The sequence below is a fragment of the Astatotilapia calliptera genome, chromosome 3 (assembly GCF_900246225.1).
Source record: "Astatotilapia calliptera chromosome 3, fAstCal1.2, whole genome shotgun sequence".
Taxonomy (NCBI): domain Eukaryota; kingdom Metazoa; phylum Chordata; class Actinopteri; order Cichliformes; family Cichlidae; genus Astatotilapia; species Astatotilapia calliptera.
This window is the reverse complement of record NC_039304.1, coordinates 1723019-1738298: the sequence shown is the minus strand read 5'-3', so window position 1 is coordinate 1738298 and position 15280 is coordinate 1723019.

The window sequence follows — 15280 nt, the reverse complement described above, 5'->3', positions numbered from 1 at the left end:
TGTGTGAGACTGCAAAAGTGTGTAACTTGTGCTATGTCCATGTATATATTTGCAGATGCAGTAAAGGCGAACTCACAAAGCCACACTGGTTTCAATTCATTTTAATCCAAGTGTGCAACAAAATTTGGTGGCAGCGGTGGGATCAGCGGTGCTACTGAGAAGCAGTGTGAGATTACAGAATCGTCACACACAGTATGGAGTTGGAGCAACTGCAAGACCAGCTAAGTGAGAGCTTGCTACAGTTAAGGTCAGACCAACTACAAGAAGTGTGTTTACAAGCTAAAATCTCAATATGTTGGTACTAAATTTGGCTCAATGCTTACATATATGTGTAAAAACAAAATGTACGAGCTGTGATAACTGTGTCTGATAGAATGAAGAGTAGACTGATATATGAAATATTCCTTTATTGGGTGAGAAAATCAGACCATGTCATAACTGCTTTAAGTCACACAGAATAGATATCAGAGCCTTAAACAGGCTGACTTCTGCTAAATGGGTCAAACTGGGCAGAAAGTCTACAAACACATAACATCCTTATAGAATATGATGTAACACTATAGATCAACTTAGCTCAGAATATATAAAGCATATAAACAGTTACAGCAATATGATGCAACAAACATAGCAGCTACTGATCCAAAATACTCAAAGCTTCATAGAACTGCAACTAGCAGTCCTATTCTAGCAGTGCTTCACAAACAGGGAACAGTCTGTCTATTCTCTCCATCTGTCAGCTGCTGCTGGCTCTTCCTCCTCCTCTTCCTCACACACTGCTGAGTTTGTCCTGGTGGATCATCAGGGGTGCAAAGCCTCACAGATGATGTGCAGCAGTGGGTCCCTCAGTCTGTCCTCACTCTGGACACTTGCAGTCGTCACACATGGAAATCAAATGTGTGATAAGCTGCAGGATTCAAACACAAGTGTAACTTATAAACACACGTTCATACTTTTATTCCACAATCAGAGAGAAAGAAACAGAGAGAGAGTGCAGGACAGACAGACAGGTGACAGTCTCAGGTGTACACACTGCTACAAACAGGAGGATTTAGTGTTTGTGTTATTACGAGTGTAAACAAGAAGAGTTCCAGATGGTACAGTGGACACATGTGTGACTCCTGTGATTAAAGCATCTTTCTTTCAGCTTAACGAGTGAACCGTCAGCTCGTTCAAACACACGTTAAAGTCCGTTTGGCTCGACACCACCGAACAGAGGCAGCAATATAACATAGCTAACATTAACAGTGCAGTGAATCCTGCTTGTGCCGTGATATTCAGGACTGCAAACCGAGCAGCATCACTGACTTTCAGCTTGTTGTGTTTGTGGATATATGACTGACTTTAATTATCCATCAAATCATCACATTCTCTGTAAGATTAAGGTCGACTATTGAACGGCGTATATTTAAAGGCTTTAAAATCAAGTAAACACTGAAAGTACAAACATCACTAATGTCACATAACTTTGCCGACATGTGGCCAACAGTAATGTTTTAATGTTCTTCATTATTAAACATTTGCACATAAATAAGTGACATAATATTAAGTACTTACTCTTAAAGTTTACTCTTTGTGTCTTACAAACCTGTTACAAACCTCATATTTTATTTAGCATTATTAACTCAGTTCTTAATCTGCCTACCGCCACTCCCCATGTACTGTAGCATCGAGAGCAGCATGTGAAAACATTTTAAATTCTTCATTCTTCATTCATTCTTCATTGGGGCGATCGTGGCTCAAGAGTTGGGAGTTCGCTTGTAATCGGAAGGTTGTTCCATCTCGTTTACTGAAAGATGTTTTTGACACTGTTGGTATGTGTTTGCTTTCTATTATCAGTGACAGTCTTCAGGCTGGGTGTGTCCCTGGTGACATTAAACATGCTGTGGTGGAACCTAGTCTTAAAAAGTAGAACTTGGAGCCAACAGTTTTATCCAACTACAGACCAATTTTTATTGTCTTTTCTTTCTAAAGTCCTGGAGAAAGTTTTCCTTCTTCAGCTCCAGACCTTTTCTACATAACATGCAGAAACGTGTGTGTGCTTCACAGGGAGACTTGGTCGTTTGTAACCACAGCAACATCTCATTAGATCCACCTTAGTTACTATTGAAAATCAAAGAGTCAGAGGACATTATTATCTATGATGAGTGTTACAGGACAGAGTCAGAGGTCAGGACTATAAAATACTCAGTTGTGCTTCAGTTACCATCTGTGTGACTGTTGCTGCTTATTTTCCTCTCAGATCTGCAGGTGGAGGTGAAGGTGGAGGAAGGCTCAGACTCCATCATACTGCCCTGCAAAACAACACCTGACCTGCCTGAGGACACCACAGTGGAGTGGACTCACTCTGACCTGGAGCAGATAGTGTGTATCCAAACAGAAGTGACCACCTTAATCACCAGGATGGTTTTTACAGAAACCGAACAAAGATGAACAAAGACCTGCTGAGAACTGGAGACCTCAGTCTGACCCTGAAATACCCCACAGAGAGAGACAGTGGAGGATACATCTGCACCATCTACAGGGACAAAGACATCCTGACACAGAAAGTAGTGCTGCAGGTCAAAGGTCAGACATGTAGAAAAACACCAGGTGTTAGTGGAGGAAATTGAGGTCAATGTTCAGCAGTCATGTTGATATTGTTTTATGTTTCTCCACAGAACCATTTCCATCCTGGGCCAAAGCTCTCCTGGTTCTTCTGGTTCTTCTTGTGGTTTCTGGAGGTCTTTTATTTCATTTCCGGCACTATTTCATGTCAGGTGAGTGTCTCCTACTACACTACCCATAATGCCGATGGTCAGCAGGTGTCCTCTGGTGGCTCCTTGACTGTGGCTCACACAAACTTGTTCCAGAAGCTGAAAGAGTTGAGAGTTACAAACAGCTGATACAGAGAGCTGAAGAGAAACTTCCAGGTTTGTTCCAGAAGTCAGAAAACCTCCTTCAGACTCAGTCATTGATCAGTGAAACAGCTCCACAACATGACTTTACTAAACAGTCTGTGTGCTTCACTGCATTGATCTGACACAGAGGGCAGCAGAAGTAAAAAAAAATTACATGGAGAAACCTTTGGAATGCAAGCATGCTGATCCACACAGGTATGCACACAGGTGTACACACGGGTATTCACAGACGCGGACTACAGCTTTCTTGGCTGCTGCCTCAAAGCACATTGTGCGCTGTTTATCTTGCGTGCTGCACAATATCGTTTATTATTTAGTAACTATTGATATCTACTGCTAGCTAGTTTATTGTGATGGTGCTGTTTTTTTATTATGTTGCTCTTTGTTGTTTGCTTTCTCTTCTGTTTTTTTTTCTCCATACAGGTGACCCAGGAGTTTTTTTTTTTGTTTTTCTATCTTCCCCCCCTTCTCACCGTCTCTTCTCCCCTTTGGTTTTCTTTCTCTCCCTCTCTTTCTTTCATTCTTTCCCCCTGTCCTATCCCACAGTTATGTCTGTCCCGTTTGTAGCAACTGAAAATAAAATAAATTCATAATTATAATAAAGGTCAATCAAATGGACCAATATGGCAAGGCCATGATGATCCACTTGGTAAAATAAATCCCCTTGGCATCTTTCTTGGCCTCAAGACAACAATTCTGATGGCTAAAGATCCAAACGGGACACAAAAAAAAAAAGAAAAAAAAAAGAAGAAGTTAAAAACAAAAACCCCAATACAGTTCAACACAATTATGTAAATAATATACAATAATTTTACATTACATTGTATAGAACCAAGTATTGTTCTAGCATTTTATTGTTTTCTAATATTTTTAAATATATTATGTCAGCAGAAATAGTCCCAACACAGAACTCGATGTAAATCCCTGCCTAATATTTATTTGTCAAGGAAATTCCTCATTTACATGAACAAAATGGAATCAATTAGATAGATTTGATTCAAACCACTGCAGTGAATTTCCTTTTATAAGTATGGTGTGTTTTAGTTTTTGTAGTAAAATGTTGTGGTCTACACTGAGCTCAAACCAGGAATAAGTCCTCTGTAACAGGTCATGAGGAGAACATTAGTAACCTTCACTACAGCTCATGTTGTGCTTTGTTGTCCTCTCAGTCCCCTGGGTGGAGGTGGATTCAGGGGTGGAGTCTGTCCAGCTGATCTGCAAAACCACAGTTTGCCTGCCTAAAGATGCTAAAGTGGAGTGGAAGGATGCAAACAACAGGAAGGTCCACGTGTATGAGAACGGCTCTGACCAGCCTGAAGAACAGGACGATAAATACAAGAACCGAACAAAGATGAAGAGAAACTTACTGGAACCTGGAGACCTCAGTCTGACCCTGAAACAGCCCACAGGTGGAGACAACTCCAGCTACACCTGCACCGCCTACAGCAGGGAGGGAAACATCCTGATGGAGAAACAAGTGGAGCTGAAAGTCAGAGGTTAGTGCTGTACATACAGGTCAAAGGTCAGAGGTCATACTCATGATGGTGGTTCAGTCTCAGTGGGCTCCATCCAATAATGTTACAGTGTTAGCATGTCTGATGTTTGTGGCTGTTTTGGTTTTTATTTGATTTCCTCCCAAATGTAAAAGCTTCAGCAGATGAACTGTAGGAGCAAAGTTCATGTGTGAGACTTCATCTGAAAGGTAACATCTTCTAGTTTCTGAACATGTGTTTGTTTAGCATGTGGCTGAAACACAGGCTAAGCTAAGTCAGCTCAAATCTCAGTAACAACCTTCTTTGGTCCTCATCTATAATCAGTCATATCTGAGTCACAATAACTAGAAGATGATTTCTAGCAGAAGTGTGAACATCTCCACATCCTTTCTCCATGTTATCATCCAAAGCTGTGTGAAGTTTCAGAGCTCTGCAGCTAACAGAGACTTTCAGTTTGCTGCTCTCTTCCTCTGACAGCTCCATTCTTAGGGAGCGTTAGTTCTGTTTCACTTTATTCCACTTATTCAGTCTGATGTTCTCTGATCTGTTTCTCTTGTTTAGTGTCTTAAAGGCTGCCAGTGCCTCTCTTTGCTGTAACCAACCTTTCTCTTTATTTCTGAGCTTTTTAAGGACTTTAACTGATGCATCAACCTTTGAAAATGGAAAGAAATCAGTCAGATTCATGGCTGCATCAAAGTGTCACATGTAGTTCTCCACATCAGCTGGATTATATCTATAGCAGCAAACAGCAGCTGACGCACAAATCTTTGTCTGTGTTAATAAAGTTGGATCAGTTCAAACAGTTTGTTGCTCTGCTTGAAAGCAGCAGTTTTTCTAATGCACCACCTTCATGTTTCCTTCATATTTGAATCCCCCTGTAGATGCTGACAGGTAACCATGTCACACAGAGCTCAAGCCTTTGAATCCAGCTGTGACTGTTGATTTTCTATTGAATGGACTTTTTCAAATCCAGCTGTAGGCCTGTGTTTGTGAGCTCATTAACAGCTGTTTGTTTAGAGAGACGTGGTCCTCACAGGACAGCCACTACAAACATATGATTTTATAGAATATGATGCATTACTGCAGATTCAGTGTGACAGAAACATGAGAACTGCTCTGACCAGCCTGAAGAACAGCACCAGCGTTACAGAGACCGAACGAAGATGAATGAAGACCTGCTGAAAACTGGAGACCTCAGTCTGACCCTGAAACAGCCCACAGATGGAGACAACTCCACCTATACCTGGGCCCTATTTCAGGAAGCCGGTTTAGAAAACTCAGAGTGAAAAACGATACTCAGGGTTGAGTAACCCCGAACTGTCCAACTCGGAATATTCGGTTTCAGAAAGGCTGATAACAATTAGTTCAATCAACGCGGAGTTGCTTTAACCCCAAGTTAAGCGCGCGCACGAGGATACATAAAGCCCTGATTAGTGTAGCACAGATTAAGCGAGTCACCATGGAGACGGAGGGAAAGAAGGCGCGGTCAATGTATTTTACAGCGCTTGAGGCCGAAATTCTGATGGCAGCATATGCCGATAACATGCAAATTTTGCAGAAAAAAAGTAACACAGCCTCAGCTGCAAAAGAAAGGGAGCATGCATGGCAAAAGATAGCCGACAGAGTCAATGCGTGAGTGTTAATTTAAACATTGATCGAGGGATTTCCACCCATTTAACACGTTATTTTATTATATTTTATCCAGATAGGTGTACGTTTGCATGGGATTAATGAAGACGCCGTCAATTTTAGAAACTCCCACCATGCTGTCAGAGAAGAGCTGATGTTGATGCTTTTAAAGCATTCATGTCGTTGGATGTTTGAGCTGATAAATGGTAGGTCTGAGATCTCTAGATTATTGCAGAGTGCTTGTTCTACATCTAGCCAAGGTTCATCTAAGAGGGTGTGTTTTAGCCATCCTGAGATAAACTGAAGCCTGTTGGCTAAGAAGTAGTGCTGAAAGTTAGGCAGTTCTAGTCCTCCTTTATCCTTGGTCGTTTGTAGTGTTTTTAAGCTTATACGTGGGGGTTTATTTTTCCAAAGCAATTTGGACATACATGAATCTAGAGATCTGAACCAATCTTGTGGCGGTTTAGTTGGGATCATTGAGAATAAATAATTTATTTTTGGTAAGACCATCATTTTTATAGCGGCAACCCTTCCCATGAGTGATATGGGTAGACATTTCCATCTAGCCAGATCATCTTCTACCTTCTTTAAAAGTGGGATATGGTTTAATTTAGTTAGATCTGCAAGCTTGGGAGAAACATTAATACCTAAATATTTTATATTTCCCGATTGCAGTGGTGTAGAAGAGGAATTATGGAAGGAGCAATTAATCGGTAGGACTGTAGATTTTGACCAGTTAATTGAGTAGTCTGATATTCTTGCAAAAGAGTTTATCAATTCAATCACCCCAGAGATATTGGTTTGTGAATTTTGGAGAAAGAGTAACACATCATCCGCATAAAGGCTGATTTTATGTTCCACGTTCTTGCATTTTATGCCCTTAATTACTGAATTCTGTCTAATTGCTGCTGCTAGTGGTTCAATAAAAATTGCAAATAGTGAAGGGGAGAGTGGGCATCCCTGCCTGGTGCCCCTCAAGAGACAGAAGCTGGAGGATGTCTGGTCATTTGTTCTAACACAAGCTGTTGGGGAATTATATAATATTTGTAACCAGTTTATGAAAGAGGATCCAAAACCAAATTTGTGTAAAGTTGCAAATAGAAATTTCCAGTTAACTCTGTCAAATGCTTTTTCTGCGTCTAAAGAGAATATTGTAGTTTCTAGGTTTTTACTGTATGAGTAGTCTATCAAATTAAGTAATCTACGTGTATTTGTTGATGAGTGCCTACCTTTTATGAAACCAGTTTGGTCAGGATGAATTAAGAGGGGGGTTATTTTCTCCAGTCTCTTTGAGAGAGCTTTGCAGATTATTTTAAGGTCTACATTTATAAGGGATATTGGACGATAGCTTGAGGGATATACAGGGTCTTTGCCTGGTTTTAGCAGGAGATTAATGTTTGCAGAATTCATATTTGATGGAAGTCTGCCCTTTTCTTTAATTTCCAACAACGTTCTGTAGAAAACTGGTGCTAGAATCGACCAGAATTCTTTGTAGAATTCTGCAGGAAAGCCATCTGGACCTGGAGCCTTATTATTGTGCATACTTATCAGGGCTTCCTGGAGTTCACCTGGTGTCAGTGGTGAATCCAGTGCCATTGCTTGAGTGTCCAATAATTTTGGAAGAGTTATGTTGTCCAAAAACTGATCAATTTCTTTTTTAGATGGGTTTATTTGTGGTGAATACAACGTTTTATAGAAATCCCTGAAAATGTTTTTTATTTGTATCGGTTCATATATTGTGTTCCCAGATGAATCTTGAACAGCACATATAGTTGTTTTTTCTTTATTTATTTTTAGCTGGTTTGCTAGAAATTGACCGGATTTATTACCATGTTCATAATTTTGTAGGCGTAGTCTTTGTACTAAGAATTTTGTTTTTTTATCAATTATCTCATTTAATTCTAGTTTTGTTTTGCGTATTTTGTTCAATGTTTCCTGATCTTGGTGGGACGCGTAGGCTTCTTCTAGTGATTTGATGTTTTTTTCTAATTCCTGAATAAAAGAAAGGGAGCATGCATGGCAAAACAAAGCCGACAGAGTCAATGCGTGAGTGTTAATTTAAACATTGATCTAGGGATTTCCACCCATTTAACACGTTATTTTATTATATTTTATTTTATTTTTTATTTCATACATTTTATTTTGTGATGTGATGTGAGCGCAGGTGCAACCCAACAGGCCCCAAACGTTCCTGGCAGCAAGTAAAAATGAAATATAAAAATATAGTCCAAACAGGTAAGGTGTAATTGTATTATGAGCCATAGTGCTTGGTCTGTTTGTCCCATGTAAATCAATTGCAGTTAGAGGCTACATTAATTTTCTTTCTGTAAGCACTTATTGAAATTATCTGAGCACATTACAAGTACATATTTGCTTACTCTGTATGCTCAAATGTGACCCGTTATAGCCAACAGAAAAAAAGCGGAGGCCCGAAAAACAGGTGGGGGTCCTCCACCACCACCACTCACAGAGCCTGGCCACTTGGCTTCCACATTTGTGATAATGTTTTTTTTTTGTTTTTTTTTTTGCCTGTCCCGTTTGGCTCTTTTGCCACCAGAATTGTTGTCTAAAGGCAAAGAAAGATGCCCAACGGATTTACTTTACCAAACTGACCATCCCAGCCTTGCCGTAATGGTCCATTTGATTCACCTTTTATTGTTTATTTTATTTTCACTTACTGAATACGGGACAGACTTGACTGGGGGAAAGAAGGGGAGAAAGAAAGAGGGAAAGAGAAACAGCTGAGAAGAGGGACGGGGGAGAAGGGCAAAAGACAAAAACCAACAGAACGGGCAGAGAAAAAAAAATGCATCTATCGATCACCTGGATCACCTGCTGAGAAAGAAAAAAGAAAGCAAGCAGAATAGAACAAGAGTAATAGAATAAACAACATCACAATGATATATGGGAATATGACAGTAAATACTAAATGTTAAACATTATTGTGCAGCACATAAGATCAACAGAACACAGTGTGCTTTGAGGTAGGAGTCAAAAAGGGTGTAGTTTGTGGGTGTGATCACCCGTGTGTACACCTGTGAGCATGGACGCGCTTGTTTTTTGTTTTTTTTAAAAGGTTCTGTCGAGGAGGGAAATTATTTTACTGCTATTGTTAAATAATTGTTATTGCATTAATAATATAATTTGCAGCATGGATATTGCACTCCAAGGTTTAAACAGTGTCTCTTTCAGAAAGACTGAGTTGCAGGCTGACAGGAAGTTGTATGCAGAAAGAAGCAGGAAGTTATTTTGAGCCGCAGGCTAAGACGAGGCTTTAACAATGTAACAGATAGCTTTATCATTTTATATTAAGGTTTTAGTAGAGGTTCTTGATTAAAACATTTATTTAGTAGAAGACATACACATAGTCTCAGTGAGCTTCTGGTCTGGTAAAAGGTCAGAAGTGCAACAGGTGAATTGAGAAAGAGCATTTGAGGACGAGACACAGACAGTAGGTGAAGAGGTGACACAAAGAGCATGTGAGGTCGTGACACACACACATAGAGTTAAATTTATTCAGAGGAACCGTTTCTTGTTGTCTCGGCAAGAAAGAGGAACAATTCATTTTAAGATAAGAACGGAAAGTACCAAGCCATGAAAATAGAAGATGATTTTCTGGGTGAAAAGTCATGATGATGTTGATCTGATCTATGTATAAAATGTGTCTGTGACGTATGAAGGGGCGTCAGTAAACAAACCCTGATGCTATAAAATATCTGTTCATGCTTTGATTAAGTCGAAGACTACTTCCTGTCTGCGTACAGAGTTGTCTTCCCACGCGTGTATTCATTAAAATCATCGTTTGACTTCACCCGGCCGGATCGGTGTGGTTATTCTTCGATCACCTCTTGTACCCTTCCTCAATATTGAATCTTAACATTTGGGGGCTTCGTCCGGTTATTGAGGAGGGAGAGTTGGAGGTTTGGACGGAGAAATCCGGGGTCTTGGGTGGTCTGACGGGCAGACGTGAATTCCAGTGGTCTAAGTGAGTGGGCATAAGCCGGCTTATCCAAAAGGTAAGGCACTACCTGTTGAATTATTTCCAAAGTGTGCCAAATTGGACATGATAAAATTTAAGTCTACTCACTGAAATTACTGGTGCATGTCTGTTTTGATTTTGATGAAAATTTCATGAGTTGAAGCAGTTAGAGTTCTGCTAAGAAGAAATGAAAGCAGTAAGTTAAAGCAGTTTGAGTCCAGGAAAAAGTTTAAATATTGGGTTGAAGTCCCAAAGAAATTGAGTTAGAGTCTCAAGTAGTTTGGTAGGGAATTGGTTATTGTGTTGGTTAGAGTCCAAATTTGGTCATAAGAGTGGACCTGAGCGGTCATTTTGTGAGTTGGAGTCTCCATTTGACCACTAGGTTGCACCTGCTTCAGTTATACACTTGTTTCGGGTGTTGATTGTTGTTTCAAAGTATTATAAATTATTCTAGAACGGCAGTTCGAGTCTGCTAGGAAGCGCAGAGCCGGAGGTTACGCTCCCTCCTTGTCGTGGACGCGCGACATTGACCTCTCGGCGAAGAGGGTAGTTCAGTGTGGTTAGCTGTGGGGTACAGGGCATCCCGGAATTAAGCTAGGAGTTAGAGTCTCCTTACCGTTTGCAACGGTATCTGCGCTTTTTTGGCCAGCAGAAGTGGACTTCGGGCGTGTAACTTTAACCTAAAACTTCAAAAAGTTTGGGTTGGTTGACGCTTTTAAATTGAGTTAGGGATTTTAGAAATGAGGCCAGAAACAGTTAAAGTCTTGATACTGGTTAATTGATCGCAAAAAACGGTTATGTTAAATTTGTCGAAATTCGATAGGTGTTAAAAGGTTTAAAATCTGTGCAGTTGTAAATATAAGACGTCTCTGTATAAAAAAGATCTCTGTGGGTCGAGTCAGCAATGCACTGACTGCCTGCTGCTATTCTTAGATGAAGAGTGTGTGTGCATGCAAATGAGGCAGCTGATGCAGAGCGCATGAGAGGACTATGCTTTCGGTTTTGTGTGTCATTCAGCTCTATAACTATTGTTTGCAAATGTGGATAAATGTCTGCAGTTAAAATGCTGGCTTAGTAAATAACAACATTGTAAATATATGAATGGTGACAGCGTTTCAAAATAGAATATAAGAATTGTTTGTGTTTAAAACCAACGTTTAGGTAAAGAAGATTTAAGGTGGATTTGAAGGCATAAACAAAAAATAAAAGGGTTACAGTCTGCAAGGGTTGTTAATTCATGAGCTGACTGGATGCAGAGTAAGTGGAGTGGTCATCCTGAGAGGATTGAATGATGCTCTAACTCTGTGGTCAAGTCAGACATAGGCTTTAAGCAACCATGAGCCACTAATAAGCGTGACAAATTAATGAGTATGTGTAAATTGAACTTGTTAAATAGCTTTGATAGGAGTAACTCAATGAGCACGCAATAAAGTGGACTTTTTAGGGGCAGTTTATCACTGACACCATAAAAAGCAACTTAATTAGTAGTTCAATAACAAATTGTAAAGATAACCTTTGTTATTTGATAAGAGAGAGAAAATTCAGGTTACATATAGTGAATAAATAAGGAAATGTTAATCTCTGCGTCATTCCACACTGAAATTTCAATTGTAGGGGATCATTTGGAGGTGAATTGTGTAGGACACGGGGAGACAGAAGAATCTCCCCATGAGTTTTCGGTGTGCATAGAAATTGAGGAGGCTGAACTGGAAGCCTGCCTGGGTCGTTGTTTTTGTTTATTTGAGGGTCTGCTGGAAGTTTGTGAAAACGACCACCTTGATATGTGGGAGCCTTCTCGGGCAGCGATTTTTTGTTAAACCTGTGGCAGGCTGTGCAACATGGAGAAAGCTTTGACATAATGTCATAAAGGTGATTTCTTGGTTTTAGATTTATTAGTACGGGATGCTTGAGGGTGTGTTGCTGTAAAGTATATAAGGGACGCGCAGCGCCGTTAATGGGTTTAAAATAAATGAAAAAACACTAATCCGAGGAACTATTGGAGAGGTAAGTATACGGAGGTGAGCGCGTTGCGCATAAGGGTTGCTGGTGTCATATATTAACACTTTGAGGGCGAATAATTTTGATTGAGTGTCAACGCTTGAGAACGCGAGGACAGCGTCTAAAGTGCTGGGTTAAACTTTGTGTATCACCGAGCAGGGGAAGAGGAGCCAGTGGTTGCGAGAACAGCGAGACGAAGACTGAAACCGAAAGTTAAGCGTGTCTGGGTGACCTAGACCAAGAAGGTGGAGTCGACCAACGCCATTGGAAGAGGTAAGTCTGTGTTTCAGAGAATGGCTGACAGCTCGGGTGCGACACCTAGTGGGAAAAGGGGATGCAAACCTCTGAAGGATCAGCTTGAACAGCTTAAGAAAGCTATTCGTTTGGCCTCACCTGGAGTATTAAAATCAGCAGAGAAAGAGTGCCAAGCGATGGAGGTTGAGGTAAGTAAACCTATTACATCCCAACAGAAAGGGCTGGGTGATAAAATACCTCTGAGCTTGGTACTAAAAACTGAAGGAGAAGTGTATGGACAAATGCATGAGGCCCTACGTGCGTCCATAGAGGCATTAACGGCATTGGAGGTTATAAAGCAGAGAGTAATGCAGGGAGGGCCAGAAGAGGAGAATGAAGACCGTGCGACGTCATCAGAAGAAGAAGACGATGAGGAGGACGAAGATGGAGGAGCTGAACCTCAACCAAGTACAAGCCTAATTTTGAGGAAAAGAAGTGTGAAGAGAGACCAAGCACAGAGACGGCCCATATTTAAGAGCTCAAAGGGGAAAGGAAAGTTGAGGAAGAGTAGAAGAGTGAGTTTTGAACAAGGAGCTCCTGACCCTGGTTTAAATCTGCCTCTAATAGTAGGTCCAGAGAACGAACCAGTTTATCGCGCCTATAAGGTGAGAGATTTGGAAGCATTGGTTAAACAACTTCCACCAATAACCAAGGGAGAACATTGGGAAGGAGAAGAATTAGCGCTGGGCGATTTTCGCGCTTTGGCCGGACGTTGTATGCTGGGTGGTGGGTTAGCAGATGTAGAGCAGATAGCTCAAACAACCAGATATGCAAATGACCTACAATACCATGAGGTGCAGAATGACTTAGCAGATGCAGTCCGGGAGAAGTACCCAATTCCTAACTCTGGAGCCATTCCAAAAATTATTTGGGATCCCAAAAAGAAACCCAGAGAGTGTTTAGCTAAAGCAAAGGAACAATGGTTGTTAGAAACAGGAATACATCCGGGGAAGGAGGGTGAAAGTAGAGCGTGGTTTCGTTCGGCAGTGCTGGCAGGGCTGCCCAATCAGGTTGCAGTTGACTTGGAAAAGAACCCAGATTTTGCCGTTGCAGACTCGGTGCAGTGGGAGAGACATGTGACCCAAGGACTTCAGTGGGAACAGGATTTGACGAACAAACAAAAGAAAGAGTTAGATGAAGCACAGGCGCAGCTGCTTAGGCTGCAGCTGGGTGAGGCTCGCGAAAAATATAATGCGAAGAAAAAGAACCGAAAGAACTAAATAAGACTATAATGGTGGCAAGGCCTCAGCCCGATCCTGTGCCTGACTGGCCAGATCAGGATCCGGGTCTCTACCCTGATGACCGTTGGCCCGCCAATGCACCAAGGCAGCGTCAACCCGTAGGGAATTGGGGGACCGGTGGACCGCAGAGAGGGCGTGGTGGATCCGTGAGGGGAGGACAAAGGGCTCGGAATCCGGGGAATCCTGGCAGTGTGTCTTGGACTGGCTGTTACAGCTGTGGAGCAGAAGGACACTGGTCCCGAGAATGCCCTGAATCGCAGCGAAATTATCAGAGGCGAGGCTATCAACCCCAGGCACAAGGAGGCCCAAGACAAAGAGTTGCTTACAGGGGAGCACATCAAGCTCCAAACCCGAATGCAGCACCAGCCCCCCAGTACCCAGTAGCCGACTGGGGCTGGGAGGGGGAGCAATACTGACGGAGCCCGGAGAAACCGAACAGCGTGGGAACGGCAGAACCCATGCTGTCGATGACCGTGGAAGGCACTGAATTGCCCTTCCTGGTGGATACTGGAGCAACATACTCAACATTGAAAGACACACCAGACAGTGCAACACTCTCCTGTCACACAGTTAATGTGGTAGGCTTTTCCGGGATTCCAATGACACTGCCATTGACGGATCCAGCATTGACACAGCTGGGAAAACAGACTTTGAAGCACCAATATGTGGTGTCCTCACAGGTGCCTGGAAAATCTCATGGGCAGGGACCTGCTTGTGAAACTGGGATCACCTTCAAAGACTCAATATTTAGTCCAGAACTCTGAACAACCCACTGCCGAAATCTACTGGGGGAGGCTAGTGGAAGAAGGCATTCTGAGACATTATCAGCTGTGGAAACCCTGGATAATGAGCCTGGCCGTCTATTCCCCCCGCGAGATCCTTTCCACGTTACACTCTTTTATGATAGGGAAGATAACGATATCTATCGGGAACAGTTCCAGTCTGATCTTGAGGGACAGACGTGGAATGTGCAAACACATAACATTTATGTTGGACCAGAAGGTGTGGCCGCGGCTGTGAAATTTACTGAGGAACAACTGCCTTGGTACAATGTGGGAGAGGATTCAACCCCTCACATTACATTGGCGGTCCACGAGGGTCATGGGCCAAGAGATCTGGGACCAATGGTCAAGCGGGCGCTGGACAACGCATGCTGGCAAAGCACCCAAATTCCAAATGTCTGGTATGCACCAAAATGTAAAATATATCGCATAACTTGTTTGTCCAACGATGCAGTGATCTTAGAACATAAAGAAATCTCCAGAATACATGGCAGGGAAAGAATGGATCATCCTGATGCAGTAGCTGAGCTCTCAAAATTGCCTGGTACTTTGTGGTCCGCAGGGCCCATAGATGTAGGTCTAGCTAACTGTTCGCCTGTCCTGTTCCAGCTGAAGTCTGACATACCATTTCACATGTATTGACCTAGCGAATGCATTCTTTTGTCTCCCACTGCACGAGTCACTCAGAGACATTTTCTCATTCACATACAGAGGCCGCAAATTTAGGTACACACGCCTACCACAAGGCTTTGCACTCTCACCAGGAATTTTTAATCAGGTGTTGAAAGAGGCATTGTCCCCATGTCAACTGCCAGGGGGCTGTACATTAATAGAGTATGTTGATGATCTTCTTATTGCAGCCCCGTCAGCAGCGGCCTGTACGGTAGCATTGCTCGTGGTGTTGAACAGATTGGCGGAGTGTGGCTTCAAAGTGAGCGAAGAAAAACTGCAGTTGGTCCGGCCAGAG